The 16,931-nt window shown below is 37.5% G+C and overlaps 1 protein-coding gene and 1 long non-coding RNA gene across 7 annotated transcripts in view; one reads left to right on the forward strand and one right to left on the reverse strand.

Moving 5' to 3' along the window:
- MTERF1 (mitochondrial transcription termination factor 1) overlaps window positions 1-16,931 on the forward strand; it is a 415,935-nt gene that overhangs the window by 21,460 nt on the left and 377,544 nt on the right. The window contains exon 1 of one of the 5 annotated variants that reach the window (XR_012074511.1): window positions 5,203-5,236. The exons of the other annotated variants lie outside the window; for them this stretch is intronic. The gene's annotated coding sequence lies outside the window, so the exon portion shown is untranslated. Of the gene's footprint in view, window positions 1-5,202; window positions 5,237-16,931 lie in introns of those variants that run through there. 5 annotated transcript variants of the gene reach the window in all.
- Window positions 350-16,814, reverse strand: LOC140697435 (uncharacterized). Of its 2 annotated transcripts, XR_012074520.1 has the most exons (3): window positions 16,690-16,814; window positions 6,897-6,996; window positions 350-487 (listed from the first exon to the last, which is right to left on the reverse strand). It is a non-coding gene; the product is annotated as an uncharacterized lncRNA (long non-coding RNA). The 2 variants fall into 2 exon arrangements; XR_012074521.1 differs by lacking the exons at window positions 6,897-6,996; window positions 16,690-16,814 and adding an exon at window positions 3,593-5,186.

Below are 16,931 nucleotides of genomic sequence, written 5' to 3' on the forward strand. Positions count from 1 at the left end.
TGTAAGTTGTTGCTGGTCCTCAGTCAGTGTCTAGGGGAATAGACTAGAAGGCCTGCGAAAGGCTAGGCATGTTGCCTTTCATCTAGGGCAAGATGGGATCTTAGTTTAGGACATCGTTTTAGTTCAGTTATTTTTGTTCTAAGGAATAGAACCTCTCAAGTTATTTCAAAGAATAAGGAGGAAGGTAAATATAGCAGGAATCTCAGCTTAGCGACCAGGCCACACAGGAGTCTGGGACAAGCAAAGCTTCATGGGAAAACAGAAAAACCACACTATAACTGAGTCTCACTGAAGATGGAACAAAAGCCCAGGTGGCTCTTTGGACCTCAGTACCAGGAGTTCACAGATCTTTAGACTAGGTCTCTGCCTTTAATATAACTCAGCAGTTCTCTTGTTGCTTCTTTTTCTGTGTCATCTCCCTTTACCCACTTCCAATTCCCTCCTCTTCTTCAATAGCTCTTCAATAGCTTCAGACTCACCTGTGGAACTTTAGAATATTGTCTTAGTCAGTTTGGGCGGTTGTATGAGTGTCTCATAAACAACAGAAATTAATTTTCACAGTTCTGGAGCCTGGGAGCCTAAAATCAGTGTGCCAGCATGATGGAGTTCTGGTGAAGACTGTTTTCTGGCCTCTTATAAAGGCATTAAACCCATCCACCAGGGCTCTACTCTCATGACCTAATCACTTCCCCATGGCCCCACCTCCTAGTACCATTACCTTGGGGCCTAAAATTTCACATACGAGTCTTGGGGGGACACAAACATTTCATCTATAGCAAATATAAACATGTATAGTTCCATCCCTGTAGTTTCTGACTTGGAACATAAGCTCCATAAAGTTAAGAGTTTTTACTTGTTTTCATCACAACTGTATCCTTTGCCTAGAACAGTGGTACATAGTAGATGTTCAAAAATTACTTGTTGAATAAATAACAGTCTAAGATGGGGCCCAGATGACAAAGTTTTTAAGTTTCTCAAGTTATTTAGATGTGTGGTCAAGTTGATAACTACCATAGTACACGTGGTTTCTTTCATCTACATCACAGATTCATCTTCAAAATGTCATCTTATTTATGGCTTCTGCTCTACTTCATGGCCTTTTTCTCTGCATTGTTTCAGCTTCTTATCTCTCTATTAACTGCCCATTTCTCTGTATTTTACAGTTCAAATTTCTATTAGCAAGGCTCTGATTGGTTTAGCTTGTCTCTGTTTGAACAGATTTTCCCTTGTTAGAGCCCTGTACAGTGAGATGGTCAGCCTGAGGACTGGATGTCCTTGTTTCTCTCTAGCCTGGTAATATGTGGCCAAGAAGGAGGTATGTAGACTGAAAGGTTTTAGGCCCTTCTTATCATAGAGTTATTTCTGATGTATTAGATTTCCAACATATAAGAATGTCTCTGGATGGTGGGTGGAGAATGGTTTGGATGGAAAGATCTTCACTAAGAGGACAGCAGATGATGTAGTGCCATGAATTAGGGGAGTTGCTGGGGGGAATGAAGAGAGGTGGGTGGTTTTCGGAAATATTTAGGAAGTAGAATTTCCTGTGGGAATTGATGGGGAAGGAGAACTCAAGAATGGCTTCTAGGTATCTAGTTTGGGTAACTGGGTGTATGGTGGTGCCATTCACAGAGGTGAAGAATTAAAGAAGCAAGAAAAGGTTTATGGGCAAGGTGATGACTTTAGTTTTGTACATGCTGGTTTTGAGGTGCCTTGGAGGCATTCATATTATGTTCAGAGGCAGTTGGATATATAGGTCTGTTGCTTAGTAGGCAGATCTAGGCTGCAGAAACATACTTATGACATTTACATGTAGGTAGTGATTGAAACCATGCAATTGAGAACTGAGGAGATGGATGAGTAGGATGAGGAAAGAGGTGGCCTACAGAGGAAGCCTGAGAGTTTCCAATGCTCTAGAAAGAGGTAGGAGTAGGAGGAAAAATAGGAGAGCATTGTATTATGGAAGCCACTAGAAGAGGTGGATGATCAGCAGTATCAAATGGAATTATGTCATTGAAGAATGTGATTTTTGAAAATTCTTGATTAACGTGTTGTGGAATTTTTGAGAGGTGCTCTTACAGTAAAAGATGAATCACTGTTACATAATTATTAAAAAGAAAAAGTTAATTGTTTGATGGCTTGTAAAAAAAATTGTTTGATGGCACGTTTTCTATATAGATGGAAGAACTCAGATTTTTCTGTCATTTTGTTTTGTTCTTTCCCCTTTGGACTATCCTCCTTCATTAGAGGCTTTGAAAACATTAAACATTAAAGAGCTTCCAGAATCCATTTATATACATTCTGGGTGGAGAAGCTTGCACCAGATATTCCCTTATTTACAAACCTATGAGCAAGAACATACTTTTTGCAATGTTTACTTAAAAGTACTATCCACCTTAATTCCCCCTTTCTCTTTGGTCTCTTTCATTCCTGAATGGGTGTGACTAGCCTGAAGAGATCAAGGGAAAAAGGTTTTGATTGCCCTACCTTAAGCAAGAAGTATTTGTCAAGTGGGCAAGAGGATCAGTCACTGTTGGATACAGAAGTTGTTTTTAACTGAAGTTCCAGTTGCTTTCAAATCGATCTTACTGCCATGGTCAGTTTTAGTTGTCCTTGGCAGAATGCAGGAATGAAAGTCTGCGCTTCCCCAGAGGCCATCTTTCCCTTTCCTTTGTTATAATTGCCTTCTCCCCAAAAGAGAAGACACTGAAAGCTATTGAAGAGCTAGAATTTTACTTTAGAGTGATCATTAAAGTTGCAATAAGAGAATATTTTTTAAGGAACCAGTTGAGGATCATGGTTACAGGAACTCAGAACAGCCTGGGAAATGGCTGGAGGCCTATTAGTAAATTATAGTTCTAATCAATGGCTGTTTCTGTTGTTAATACTCTGGTTCGAGTGGGAGGGGAGGAGGACTTCCAAGCTATTTATCCCAGTTAATCAGTTTGTTGTCTCTCAGCTCCAAATTTACTTTTCAGTACCTGCTTGGGATTATGGGCTGGACTCTTTAAGCATTTCTATGTCACAGTGAGCACAATGTTAAACTTTGTCATTAGAGGTTGCTGGAGGGACACTGCAGGAAGACAGAAGATTCTCTTTCTAGTTAATGTGCCACATTTGTTTGTTTGTTTGTTTGTTTTTTTCCTTCCTTCTACCTCGGGGTCTGTCAATAGTGTATGTGTTTGTGTTGGGGGGCAGCTACTGGTGCTCAAGCTGAAATGTGCCCCAGAATGGGTAGTCCATTGGTGACTTCATAAGCCAGTGCTGAACCTGGTGACTACCTTGCTTCAACCATCCCAAAGTGGACACTGGTATGCTCCAGGTCTCATGCAGGCAGTGCCACCCTGATTTCTTCCGTGTGTATGCCCACCAGCCTTGCTGGGCTGCACTCTACAGGTGGTTTCCTATAACCATCCTGCGATGTGCTTCAGGCCTTGTACCAGTAATAGTGCCCTGATTCCCTCTGTATGCTAACCCCCCAGCCTCGGCTTGCCTTACTTCCTGAAGGGTTATCTCTTGCTGTGCTGTGACTGTGGACCAACTGGTCTTGCCAACCCAGCAGACATCTCCACTATCCAGTGGGTTGCAATCATACCTTGTTTCCAATGAGGTCTTTACATCAGTCTTGGTGAGGAGGCCCTCCATCCAGATTTCTTCTTCACTGAGTACGCTTTATCAACCATGATGTTCTCTTTAGAGTTCTCTTACATCTTTATGGTTACTCCTCTATCATAGTTAAATAAATTTTTAATGCTAAACTTCTCCTAGTCAGATTACTATGTGGTTTCTGTCTCCTGATTGCACCCAGAATGATACATTCTTTTTCCTTTAATCTATTATACATACATCTTCCAGATTAATCTTCCTACAGCTCACCTTTGATTTAAAATACAAACCAAAAAAACAAACAAAAAAGTTCATCTTTTTTTTTTAACTATACATACTCAGGTAAAAAAGGACTCTGACTTAAACTTACGACTTCAGAATTAAACTCTATAGATAAATGCTATGGCCATCTAAAAGTTTATATTGACAAATTGTGTACATTTTCAAATTATAATGCAATATTTGTACACAGAATAACTACGTATACACTTCACTTACATTGCTGATACATAACAGTTACTCAAACTGTCTTGAGAAATGAGGCTTAATATAGATTGAAACTAGGTAGAAGATCAGTCTCAATTATAACATTTCTTTCACAACTAGTAAGAGATAATACAAACATTTGCTGAATATAAAAATAGTTCCATGCTTTGTGGTGTGTTCTGGATATTCCAATATATTTTACATGAGAGATGTTGACCATGAAGGAGTTCACTGCTGTGCTCAGTTGTAAAGTTGGAGGAACTCTGGTCCAAAGGAGGGGATTGCCCTCCATCCACTGGCCTCAATGCAGCTCAGGTAGAGATCTCACTATGTGAGTGAATGCAGCCTGGCAGTTTGGGAGGCCTGAGTGGAGGCAAGGGAACAGCAAGCTTTAATACGAGGGCCTACTCCTGGGAAAGGGACCATCAGGATTTGGTGCTTGGTCCCCTGGCTGGTTTGTAAAAGCCCCTTGTGATGTGCTGATTCTCATGACCTCTTCCAGGAACTTGAGCAACTTTAGCATCTCCGCCAACTCTTCTTGTATAGACTGTACGGATGTCTCTTCTGTTCTTGGATGAGAAAATTGATTTCCTTCCTTAAATGCAGGTTAACTGTCATCAACTTTCTGTAAGTGTCAGTGAGGCTGGGTATATTTACTGGCTCCTTCTCTAGTCTGGCATTCTTTAAAGTTGTCTCCATCTTGGCATACTCCTTTTTAGCTACACAAAACTTGTCGATAATGTGGCATTTCTCCTCAATCTGTGCAGCCAGTGTTTTTGCCAGTTGTTTTTCATGTCTTCTATTAAGTTGACTTCTAACAGACTGAATAAGTCTGAAAGTAAATAAGACAGTCACGCATAAGCTGAGGACAGGCAGACTCAACACTGTCTCCCAGCAGAGGCTCTGGAACATGAACTGAGAACACAGGCCATTGGGCAGCAGCAAAACCAGGACCGCACTCAGCTTTCTAAGGATCAGCCCAAAGCGAAGTTCCACAGAGGTCAGCAGCCTCTCCGTGGCACTGACTCACCACAGGGCTCTGCCCAGTTACCGTGGATCCACCAGTCACAATAAGCCGCAGGGGAAACCCCATTGTTCTACCTGGAACCCAACCAGCAACTGACATCCTGGATTGGTCAGTTACCAGGTCAGTGTCGGTGGGGAGGAGGCGTGGCTGTCAGAGGAGAGGGTTGTAACTAAAATTTCATTTTCTCCATTATTGTCTAATGGTAATTTTTTCTTACCTCTTTCTTTTTGTGTTTATATCTGTATACAATAAAAATATACTGAAATGTGTCAATGTAAAGTTTATGATTTCACAAATCTTTCAAATTCCTAACCCTTGACAGTATCGGAAAAGTCAGTGTATGAAACATATGTTTGAATCACATCCATTAACACAGAATATATATACCCTCTGTCACATTTCAGTTGAAATACACACACTCTCACGACATGCATGCATCAGTTTGATGGTGGCTGAACTTGATAAAAATGAAAAAAATCACAATGTATACTTTGATATCTGTCTCTTTTACTCTAAGTAATGTTTTTAGAGCTACATATTTTTATTTGAATATGCCATTCATTCTGCTTGTAGGGCTGAGTAATTTGACCTTGTAAGATTATATCACAAAATATTAATCCATTCTCTTAATAATGGACATTTGGGTTAGTTCAAGTGTGGGTTATTATGAGTAAATAAATAAATATATATATATACATGCATCTTTTTTCTGAATATCTTTTTTCATTTACCCTGTGAGACGAATACCTGGGAGCAGCTCTGTTGGGTAGATATGTGTTAAATACTCCTTCATTTTGAAAGAGATTTCTTGAGTTATAATTTACATGCCATAAATTCACTCATTTATACAGAATTCTTTCGTTTTTGTATATGTAAATGTGCAGAGTTGTGTCTCCCTAACGATCCCATTTTAGAACAGTTCTATCACAGGAAAAAAAGATTTCTCAATCCACACGTTTCTTTATCAGCTTCATTTGACACAGTGTCTCTCTTTCTCTTTGAAATGCATCCATGAGATAGATTCCAGTTCAGTACACTCTACCATTTTTATAATTGTTTTTCTTGTTGGTTTCTATTTTTCTAATGAACTCACTGGCCTTTCCTTCTATGACTCCACTGATGGTTTCTACTTTTCTTTCAAACCCTTTAGCATTAGTTTGACTCAGGAATTAGTTCTTTCTTTTTTTTCATAGTTTACGTTAGGATTGACTCTTGATGTTGTACATTCTATGGGTTTTGACAAGTGCATAATGACATGTAGCCACTATAGTATCATACAGAATAATTTAATTGCCCTAAAAAATCCCTTGTGCTGCATCTATTCATTCCTCCCTCCCTCCCTCTCCCCAAACCCCTGGAAACCATGATCTTTTTATTGTTTCTGTAGCTGTGCTTTTTCCAGAATGTCATTTGGTTGGAATCGTATAGTTTGCACCCTCTTCAGACTGGCTTCTTTCATTTAGTAAATTTCTTCTATGACTTTCATGGCTTGATAGATCTTTTTTCTTTTTTAGTGCACATACATCTTTTAATTTACGTATATGTGCTGTTCATTGTTTCTAAGAATGTTTAGAGCTTTAGCTTTTTAAACTTACATGGTTATCAAAGGAATAATGCCAACCACAAAGTAAGACTTGACTCAAAAAGATACATACACTCTGCTAGTAACAGCAACATTATTTATAATTGCCAAGATATGGAAGCATCATAAGTGCACATCAACAGTTGAATAGATAATGGAGATGCAGCATATATATATATGTAATGGAATACAACTCACCCATAAAAAAGAAGGATATTTTGTCATTTACGGCCCTTCATTCCTTTTTTCTTCACTTCAAAAATAAGAATTTTGTAACTGGCAGAGACATTTCCAATACCTGAAAAACAACAAAATACCTATAAATAAATGTAACCAAGGAGGTTACCTATACTCTGAAAACCAAAATGATGCAAAGAAATGGGAAGATTTCTTGTGCTCTTGGATTGGAAGAATCAACACTATCAAAATGGCCACATTGCCCAAAGCAATCCACAGATCCAACGCAACCCCCATCAAAATACTCGTGACATTCCTCACAGAGATAGAATAAACAATTCCAAAATTTATAAGGAACCACAAAAGACTCTGAACAGCCAAAGCAATCTTTTGTAGATCTCTCTTTATTTTTTTCTCTTTCTTCTTTTTGTTCTCTTTCCTTATGGTTTGATGACTAGAGAAGATCCTTTAACATTTGTTGTAAAGCTGATTTAGTGGTGCTGAAATCTTTTAGCTTTTGTTTATCTGTGAAGCTTTTTGATTTCTCCATCACATCTGAAGGAGAGCCTTGCTGGATAGAGTATTCTTGATTGTAAGTTTCCCCCTTGCATCACTTTAAATATATTGTGCCACTCCCTTGTGGCCTGTAGAGTTTCTGCTGAAAAATCAGCTGATAACTTACATTTCTTTTTAAAGCATTCCCATAAGAAAAAAAATAGTCAATGATTGTCTAGTATTTGTGGATTGGTTAAAGGGGATACCTGGTTTTAGAACTCAAAATTATATCTTATTTTTATATTTTATGTTTTTAGTTTGTTTCAGGATGGGTGAAACAAAACTAAAAATATCTTGACTTGATTATTTCCCTTTTCTTTGCTATCAGAAACATGAAATACAATGGCTATAAAATTTGGGGGCAAGGTAAAATATTTGTTTTTTTCATTACCTGGTCCTGAGGGCATCTATTCATTACTTGGGTAGACAGATAATTTCATACATATGTTTAAATTCATTAAAGTACTCCTCCTTTATGTGCTTTGGTTTTATGTGTGGTAAAATATGCAGAAATACTTTGTAAATTGTGAGACAGAAGGAAGTGAATTATTTTTAGAAAATAAACTGGAAAAGGAAAAGCTCCCAAGCTGGTGAGAAATTCAACCTATTAAAAATTAAAATCCCTTGGGAGAGGTACTCCTATTCCATAAGAATTTGATAAAGGGCTGTTGGGCCTTAAGTCTGTGATACGAGATGAGGGACCCAACTGTTTGTGTAGAAAGAGGCAGATTTTTCTAGTTGCTCATGGATTGGACTCATCTTTGTTGGGCATCAGGCCAGCCTGTGGATGTTTTCATCAGCAGGTGGTTCTTCTGAATTCCTCATTATCTTGAATTATATACTGTTAGAGGAAAAAAGCCAATTCCAGGAGAACATGAAACATGAATATAAAAGGCATTTAAAATTATTTTTTTAAAAAGCATGCTTAGGGAGAAAATACAGAGTTCTTTCTTTTGTAGCCTGTAAAGGAAGGTGAGTTCAACAGAGGGTAAAAATGAAGAGAAGTAGCCTTTCCAGTCTTGCTTAGACAAAGCCTTTATTATTTAACCTTTCTATAGCTCTTTGTATTTTCCAAAGACCTTTACAAACGCATTTTTTCCCCGTGTAACAATTCTCTGATCAAAGCAGGTTAGTATTCATCTTTCCATTTTCTAGATGAGAAAAAAGAGTTCCAGAGAAGTGAAATCACCTCCATTGGTCCTAGGGTGAGTCAAAGGTAGAATGTGCTTTTGAAACTTTGACACAGAGTTCTTGGCTTAATTACTCTGCAACGTGTTGTTTCCTGTCATGACTTAAGCTCTACAAATTGGTTAAAAGGAATCCTTAATCTAAGAAGCCAAGTCTAGAATTCTAAATTGAGGCTACTCTGTGGGAAGGCTTTAGGTTTTACTAAAACTGAGATCCCTTTGGGCAACCCTGCTTAGAGGGCTACTATGGAGAAGAGGTGATGTGGTTCCTAGACTTCAGAAAAGGAAGTCCTAGACTTCAGAGGAGGTGCTCCTTCAGGTCTCCTGGGGATTATGGTTATACTTCTTTGTAGAAGAAACCTGAAAGTGATGTTTGTAGGATTGGCATCTGAAAAAGTGGTTTTAGCTCAGCCATTGAGTTTTGTGTCTAGTTCTCATGGACCCAGTTAGCTGTTCATGTATTTGAATTATTTTTTCCCAGAGGAGAACCTGGCCAGTCTCCAATTCCTGAAACTCTAATTTAGGTTATATATTCCTTTGCAATGTGAATCTATTTCAAATTTGATGTAAGATCACTGACTAATACATTGCCAAATACCCTATAGGCATCTCAATAAATATTTATTAATGTAAATCATGAGACCGATCTTTTTCAATATTTACTTTTGAAATATGTGCTCTACCAATACTACAACAAGGAAAACTTTCAGGATAATTACATTTTGCATTTATACCTAGTGATTTATTTCCTAGAATTGCAAATTTTGGCAGAGATATGATTTTTTTTTATCTTAAAGTTATTGGCAAATATTAGTCTTATATTATAGATGAAGAGTGTAAGAAGGAAATGGAGTGATTTGCAAAAAGGCTCACAGTGGATTGAAGTAGGGAATGAAAATTTAGGTCTATATTTCCAAATATTACCAAAATAGTCTAGTTCTGGGAACTAAACTAATGGTCAAGAAATATATGAGGCACAGTTAGTTCATGTACATGGAACTATTCTCCGATTAAAATTAATTTTGAAAAATGAATTTTTCTTTTGACTCTAACCTTGAGATTATATCCTCTACTGGCAGTTGGAGGCTATTTTTTTCTTATTGAATTTAATCTGTGATTGTTTATTCCCTATGATTCAGAGGGTATTATTACCTATTTATATTACTGCTATTTTTTTCAAATCAGCCTAATATAGAAATTGATCCAATATTTTGTTTTTTAATATATAGATTCAAAAATTTTAAAAATAGTAGTTGAAGTTAGAATAGTTAATACTTCTAATCAAACTAGAAAATGGCTTTAGTAGTTATTTTAGAAATAAATTCAATAGATATTTTAGAAATGTATTACTTAGTTATTTTTATAACTTTGTATATGAATAAAATGAGTAAGTTTATATCTTTAAAAATATAAAAATGCATTTTGTAGCATTATTTCTTGTTAAAATCTTTTATCATTTGTTTGAAATAGTATTTTTCAACAGGTGATTTATAATTCAGCTGCATCAGAGTCACCTAGGATATTTATTAAAATTCAGAGCCCAGGGTCTCACCTCAAATCTACTGAACATGACTCTTAACACTGGGGTCCAGAAATCTGCATTTTAAATATGCTTTTTAGCTGACTTGCACAACTGTAAGTAATTCAGCATTACTTTAGTGTGAGGACAGGGTCAAGGGGATTGGGCCAAGGGAGGTGAGCAAGGGCATGAAGAGTACGATATGCTGCGGCATTTGGATCTTATCCTGGAGGTAATGGTAATTTGAGAAGGGCAGCAACATAAGTTAATTGGATTCATTTGAGTTACTTTTATAAACTACTTACTTAGATAATTAATCCTACTTATCAAGAAAGATAGATGAGGCTAAATGCACAAATTCTTATATAAGATTATTCTAAAGGGTATCAGATGTATGTAATTTATTCCTCATTATCCCAGCATTAATGGTGCCAAACTTTTTGCTTGTGAATGACAACATATACAAATAATCACTATTTTCCTGTTATGAGTCATGTAAAGATTAACATATAGAAAAAGAAGCTCTAGGCTCAAACTGATAATGTTGCTAATATACATTCACAATCACAAAACCATTGGTAACTGCAAATGCCATCAATATACTAATAAAATGGAACCACTCCTAAAGCAGCTGGTTCAAGGCTGGTACACTTTATAGAGTCCATTTGTGCAGTAGTTTATTCTGGCTTAAGTGTATTTTTAATTATATGTTATCTGCCTTCTGTTTAAATAAAAATATAATTGTGGTAGTCAGATTAGTTTGCTAAAATAAACAACCCAAAATGTGGCTCAACACAGTAAGGGATGGTTTCTCGCTCATGCCATAGCCAATGCAGGTTGTCAGGCATAGGTGGAGCTTTGCTTCATTTAGGGATCCAGGCTGTATTCGATGGATTGTTCTGATATCTTCTAAGGCGTTGGAATCTAGCCTGTGCCTAGCCTTTAGACAAGGTGGGGAGAGAGTGTGGAGAAGTTACCCATGCTCTTAACCACCTCATTGGAAGTGATAACATCTCCTCCCCGATATCCCACTGGTAAGAACTAGACACATAGCCCCACAGAGCTGTAAAGCACCTGAGAGCTGTTCTCCAATACTTCTTCAAGGAAGAAAAGAATAAAGCCAGTCTCTGCAACAATATACTATTCTTCCAAATCATTCACATCAAAGATCTGTATTAGGGAGTAGGAAATGCTCAAATAGGCTAACATACTATAGATACTTCTTGACTTACATATATCTGTTAGAGTCAGGCACTCACTGAGAACAACTGCTTTTGCTAGATGGTCCAGGGCAGTCTTTATCAAACTATTTTGACAACACTTCAGTAAGAAATGTATTTTACATGGTTACTTAATACCAGTACATATGTACCAATGTAAAAATTTCATATCTGTTTTTAAGGAAACGGTATTTACTCTTTCTATATGTGGTACACGCTGGCATTTTCTGTACTGTTTTCTCCTCTGTTCCATTTTGTTCTGTAGCCTTGTGTGCCTCAACAGTAGGCTCATCCATAGTTCTGGGAGGCTCCATTCCATCTCCAGCAGTCTTTGCTCCTGAGGGGAGATGCCCAGGGAAGTTTGAGTCTGGGTTTCCTGACCTGTAGATTATTCTCGCTGCAGTCCTTTAGGTACCCAAAGGCTTGCCTTTTTCACTTGTGTACTTTCCTCCTCTCCTACAACTGTGAGGGTTGTCAGCTTTCAGAAATAAAGGCACATATTGTTTTATTGCCCTTCACTTTATTGCACTTGGCTGTTATTGTGATTTTTTACATACTGAAGGTTTGTAGTAACCCTGCATTGAGCAAGTCTATCAGCATTATATTTCCAACAGCATTTACTTACTTCATATCTCTGTGTCTCATTTTGGTAATTCTTGCAATATTTCAAAATTTTTCGTTATTATTTTATTTGTTATGGTGATCTGTGGTCAGTGATCTTTGATGTTACTATTCTAGTTGTTTTGAGGAGCCATGAACCATGCCCGTAATAGATGGTGAACCTAATTGATAAATGTGTGTTTTCTGACTGTTACACTGACCAGCTGATCTTCTTCTGTCTCCCTTTCCTCATGCGTCTCTATTCCCTGAGACACAATATTGAAATTAGGCAAATTAAAGGAATTAGGCCAATAGATGAAATTAGGCCTACAATGGGCTCTAAGTGTTCAAGTGAAAGGAAGAGTCACATGTCTCTCACTTTAAATAAAAAGCTAGAAATGATTAAGCTTAGTGAGGAAGACGAGTCAAATCTGAGATAGGCCAAAAGCTCAGCCTCTTACACCAAACAGCCAAGTTGTGAATGCAAAGGAAGTGTTCTTGAAGGCAATTAGATGTATTACTCCAGTGAACACCCAAATGATAAGTGAAACAGCCGTATTGTTGATTTGGAAAAAGTTTTAGTCTTCTGGATAGAAGATCAAACCAGCCACAACATTCCCTTAAGCCAGAGCCTAATCCAGAGCAAGGCCTTACCTCCCTTCAATTCTGTGAAGCCTAAGAAAGGTGAAGAAGCTGCAGGAAAAAAAAAATCGGAAGCTAGTATAAGTTGGTTCATGAGGTTTAAGGAAAAAAGCCATTTCCATAATGTTTAAGTGCAGGGTGAATTAGCAAGAGATGATAGTAGCAAGGGCCGCAGTAGAATCCGCAGCAAGTTATCCAGATGAGCTAGTTAAGATCATTATTGCAGGTGGCTACACTACATGACAGGCTTTCAATATAGATGAAACAGCTTTCTGCTGGAAGAAAATGCCATCTAGGACTTCCATAGCTAGAGAGGGGAGTCATTGCCTGGCTTCAAAGCTTCAAAAGACAGGCTGATTCTCTTGTTAGGGGGTAATGCAGGTGATGACCTAAAAGTTGAAGCCAGTGCCCATTTATTCCAGAACTCCCAGGGCTCTTTAGAATTATGCCTGATCTACTCTGCCTGCACTCTATAAATGGAAAAACAAAGCTTGGGTGATAGCACATCTGTTTACAACATGATTTACTGAATACTTTAAGCCCACTATACAGACCTACTGCTCAGAAAAAAAGATTTCTTTCAAAATATTGCTGCTCATTCGCAATCCATCTGGTCACCCAAAAGCTCTGATGGAAATGTGCAGGAGATTAATGTTATTTTCATGCCTGCTAGCACAACATCCATTCTGCAGCCCATGGATCAAGGAATAATTTCAACTTTTAAGTCTTATTATTTAAGAAATACATTTCATAAGGCTATAGCTGCCATAGATAGTGATTCCTCTGATGGATCTGGGCAAAGTAAATCAAAAGCCTTCTGGAAAGGATTTACCATTCTAAATGCCATTAAGAACCCTCATGATTCATGGGAAGAGGTCAAAATATCAACATTAACAGCAGTTTGGAAGAAGATGAATCCACCCCTCATGGATGACTCTAAGGGGTTCAAGACTTCACTGGAGGAAGGAACTGCACGTGTGGTGGAAATAGAGAACTAGAATTAGAAATGGAGCCTGAAGATATGACTGAATTGCTGCAATCTCATGATGAAACTTTAATGGACAAGGAATTGCTTCTTTTGGATGGGTAAAGAAAATGGCTTCTTGACATGGAATCTACTCCTGATGAAGATGCTGTGAAGACTGTTGAAATGATGACAAATGCTTTGGACTATTACGTAAACTGATAAAGCAGCAGCAGAATTGGAGAGAATTGGCTCCAATTTTGAAAGAAGTCCTATTGTGGGTAAAATGTCAAACAGCATTGCATACTACAGAGAAATAATTTGTGAAAGGAGGAGTCTTTTAAGAAATTTCTACAACCACCCTAACCTTCAGCAGCCATGACCTTGACCAGTCAGCAGCCATCAATATTCAGGCAAAACCTTCCACCAGCAAAAAGATTATGATTCACTGAAGCCTCAGATGATGGTTAGCATTCTTTAGCAATCAATTATTTTTACATTAAAGTATGTACATTATTTTTTTAGATGTAATACTTTTACTCATTAGACTGTAGTATAGTGTATAAATTAATTTCATATGCACTGGGAGGTGAAGAAATTCTGTGTGGCTCGCTTTATTGCAGTATTTACTTTATTGCAGTGGTCTGTAACTGGTATATAGGCATGCTATAAATTTAGTTGAATTGTAAGTCTTTTACATTTATTTATTTTTTAAATGAATGTTTTCAGGATTTCAAGTTATATACTTACCAAAGGACTGTTGGAGTAGAGCCCCTTCCCATTCTGGAGCTGTGACTCATTTAAGTGCCATCTAGTGGCCAAACTAGTTTTAACTGGTTTTTAACAAAGAAATTGATTTTCATTTTAACAGCTTGAAGGACTAGCTCTAGAACATAAATATTATATGTTATTATAAATTCTGCGGGGAATGGTCCAAGCTACGTTGAAGTTATTGCAACACAGAAAGTTCTGATTTCCCTATCCCTAAGCAGGCAGCTGGGATAGTAGAGCTTGGACCACAAAGTTGCTCTGCTATGTAGGAGATATTCCCTGAGGTCACCTATCAAGGGGTCATAGAGTATTTGATAATCATTTATTCATTATTCAATCATTTAATATCAAGTCAACATTTATTTACTTACTTGTTTAAGGGCTTGTTGTTTATTAGATAATAAATACATCCATGCCTTTAGTGAAGCTAGTTTTGTGAGATTTAGAAAGCTGAATCAGACATGGTCCTAACCTAAAAGAACATATGATCAGTAGAGGACACGGGAAACTTCTAGGACTGCTCTAAGTTCAGTCTTGGGGGAGATAAGGCATGCAGTCACAAAACAGGGAGTAATAGCAGTTGGTAGCTGAACTGCATGGCTCTATCTGCAAGTGCTGCAAGAAGGCAGAAAGCTGCCTCTCAGCTCATCCCCCACTGCCTTCCCTACTTAGCTCTGCACATTTTGGGGTCAACAGACAATGGTTAGTATAGAGGAATGACAGATTAACTGTTTCTCATATCCATGGTTGTCAACTGCACAACAGCAGCTTTATAAAAAATAAAAAAATATAAAAAAGCTGACCCTGTCACTTCAGTTGGCATTCAAGTCAACTAAGTTGTCTTAAAACCTTTATGTAGATTTTAGTTAGCTTATGTAGCTAATAAATCCAAATGAAAAATTCTAGTGGCTATTTCTTGCTTAATTTTGATGATAAAAAAATGACACCACAAGAAAATGACACAAAGAAAAACTTGTATTTGAATTTAACTACAGTGAATTAATAGGAATCCCCCAAGTCCCTTTCCTTTAACAGCACTATATTCTGTAGTGTTTTCCAACTCCCTCCTCCTCTGCCATTTTCCTCCTTCAGGGTCATAAGTGACTAATTTTATTGACTTAATCTCAAACTGATACTTTTACAGTAAATCCTTTCAAACACTCAGAGATTTCATTTTAATGGTTTAAATTTGAGGAGTTTTTCAGTGCTTTTCTGGGTTGTTCTGAGTGCTGAGATGGAAGAGGGAACTTAAAAAATGATTTATAAAGCAGGTAAAATATGTGACTTTCATATTACCTACTAAAGTCTGCAAGAGGAAAATTGATCTTGCTTTTTTTCCTTCAAAAAAATTCCCAAACCACTACTCAATTAAAATTTCTAACCCAACACCCTAGATTGTAATGTATTAATAATACAGATCTACATAATTTAATGCTGTCTTCAGAAATAGGTATAAGAAAACAGTTTGAGTGATTTATGGTATAATAAAATTTGGTAATATTTATATCTTGATAAAATATTAATATGTTTTTTTGCATTGCTTAGACATGTCATTAACTTTGACTAACATGAAGGCAACCTTCAGTCACTTAGAAAGCACTTTTGTAGTGAGGTGAGTAGTATTGGTTAATGTGAGTGAGACTTTATGCAAATTTCATGGGCCTAACATAATTTTTGTGTCTTATATTTTCTCAAAAGAGAAAAAGCAGCTTTGAGTTAAAAGCCATTATTTCTGAGATATCTGCTGAGAATGGACTCCAGCAGCTCCTTTTTTTCTAGGCAGAGGAAACTGCTCACACACAGATGCTCCTGCCAGAGACAGCACTGGTCACAGCTGTTCTACCCTTGCAGTATATCATTATTTTTGTGATTCTCTAGCTTTTCCTATTTGCTAATCAAATATAAATTTGGATTTAAGTGTTCTTTGTTAATGATTACAGAGGCAACAGCCTGACAAACTAGCAAGCATAGGTAAGGTTTAGACATACCTCCTTTAGTAAAGATGCTCCATTCATTCATTCATTCATTCATTTCTTCAATAAAGATTTATTAGGTACCCACTATGTATCAGGTACTGTTCTAGGTGCTAGGGTTTTAACAGTGGACAAAGCAGGCTACCATCCTGGCCCAGAGGCTCAAACTTACATTCTAGTGAGTGGATATAGACAAAAAAACAAAAACAAATAATTATATAGTATACAGATAGTAGTAAGTGATATGGAGAAAAATAAAGCAGGAATGGGATAGAGGAGGTTCCAGGATGAAGGACGGGATTCAAATTTAATTCAAATGGTGGGAGAAGACCTCACTGAGAACAAAGACAAAGGAAGCAAAAGAGTGAGCCCTGTAGATATACCTGAGGGAAGAGTGTTCTCTGCAGAAGAAACAGGAAGTGCCATGGCCCTGAGGGAGGAGAGTGCTTGATTGTGTTAATTGAACAATAAGGAGGCTGGTAAGGCAGGAGCAGTAATGATAGGGAGGACAAAGGGTGTGAAGTCAGAGAGGTATTAGGCACAGGTCATGTAGGGCTTTGTGAGTCATCCTAAGGACTTTGGTGTCTACTACAAGGGAGAGGGGGGAATCCACTGGAGGGTTTTG

Source organism: Vicugna pacos, chromosome 7 (genome assembly GCF_048564905.1).
Source record: "Vicugna pacos chromosome 7, VicPac4, whole genome shotgun sequence".
NCBI lineage: Eukaryota > Metazoa > Chordata > Mammalia > Artiodactyla > Camelidae > Vicugna > Vicugna pacos.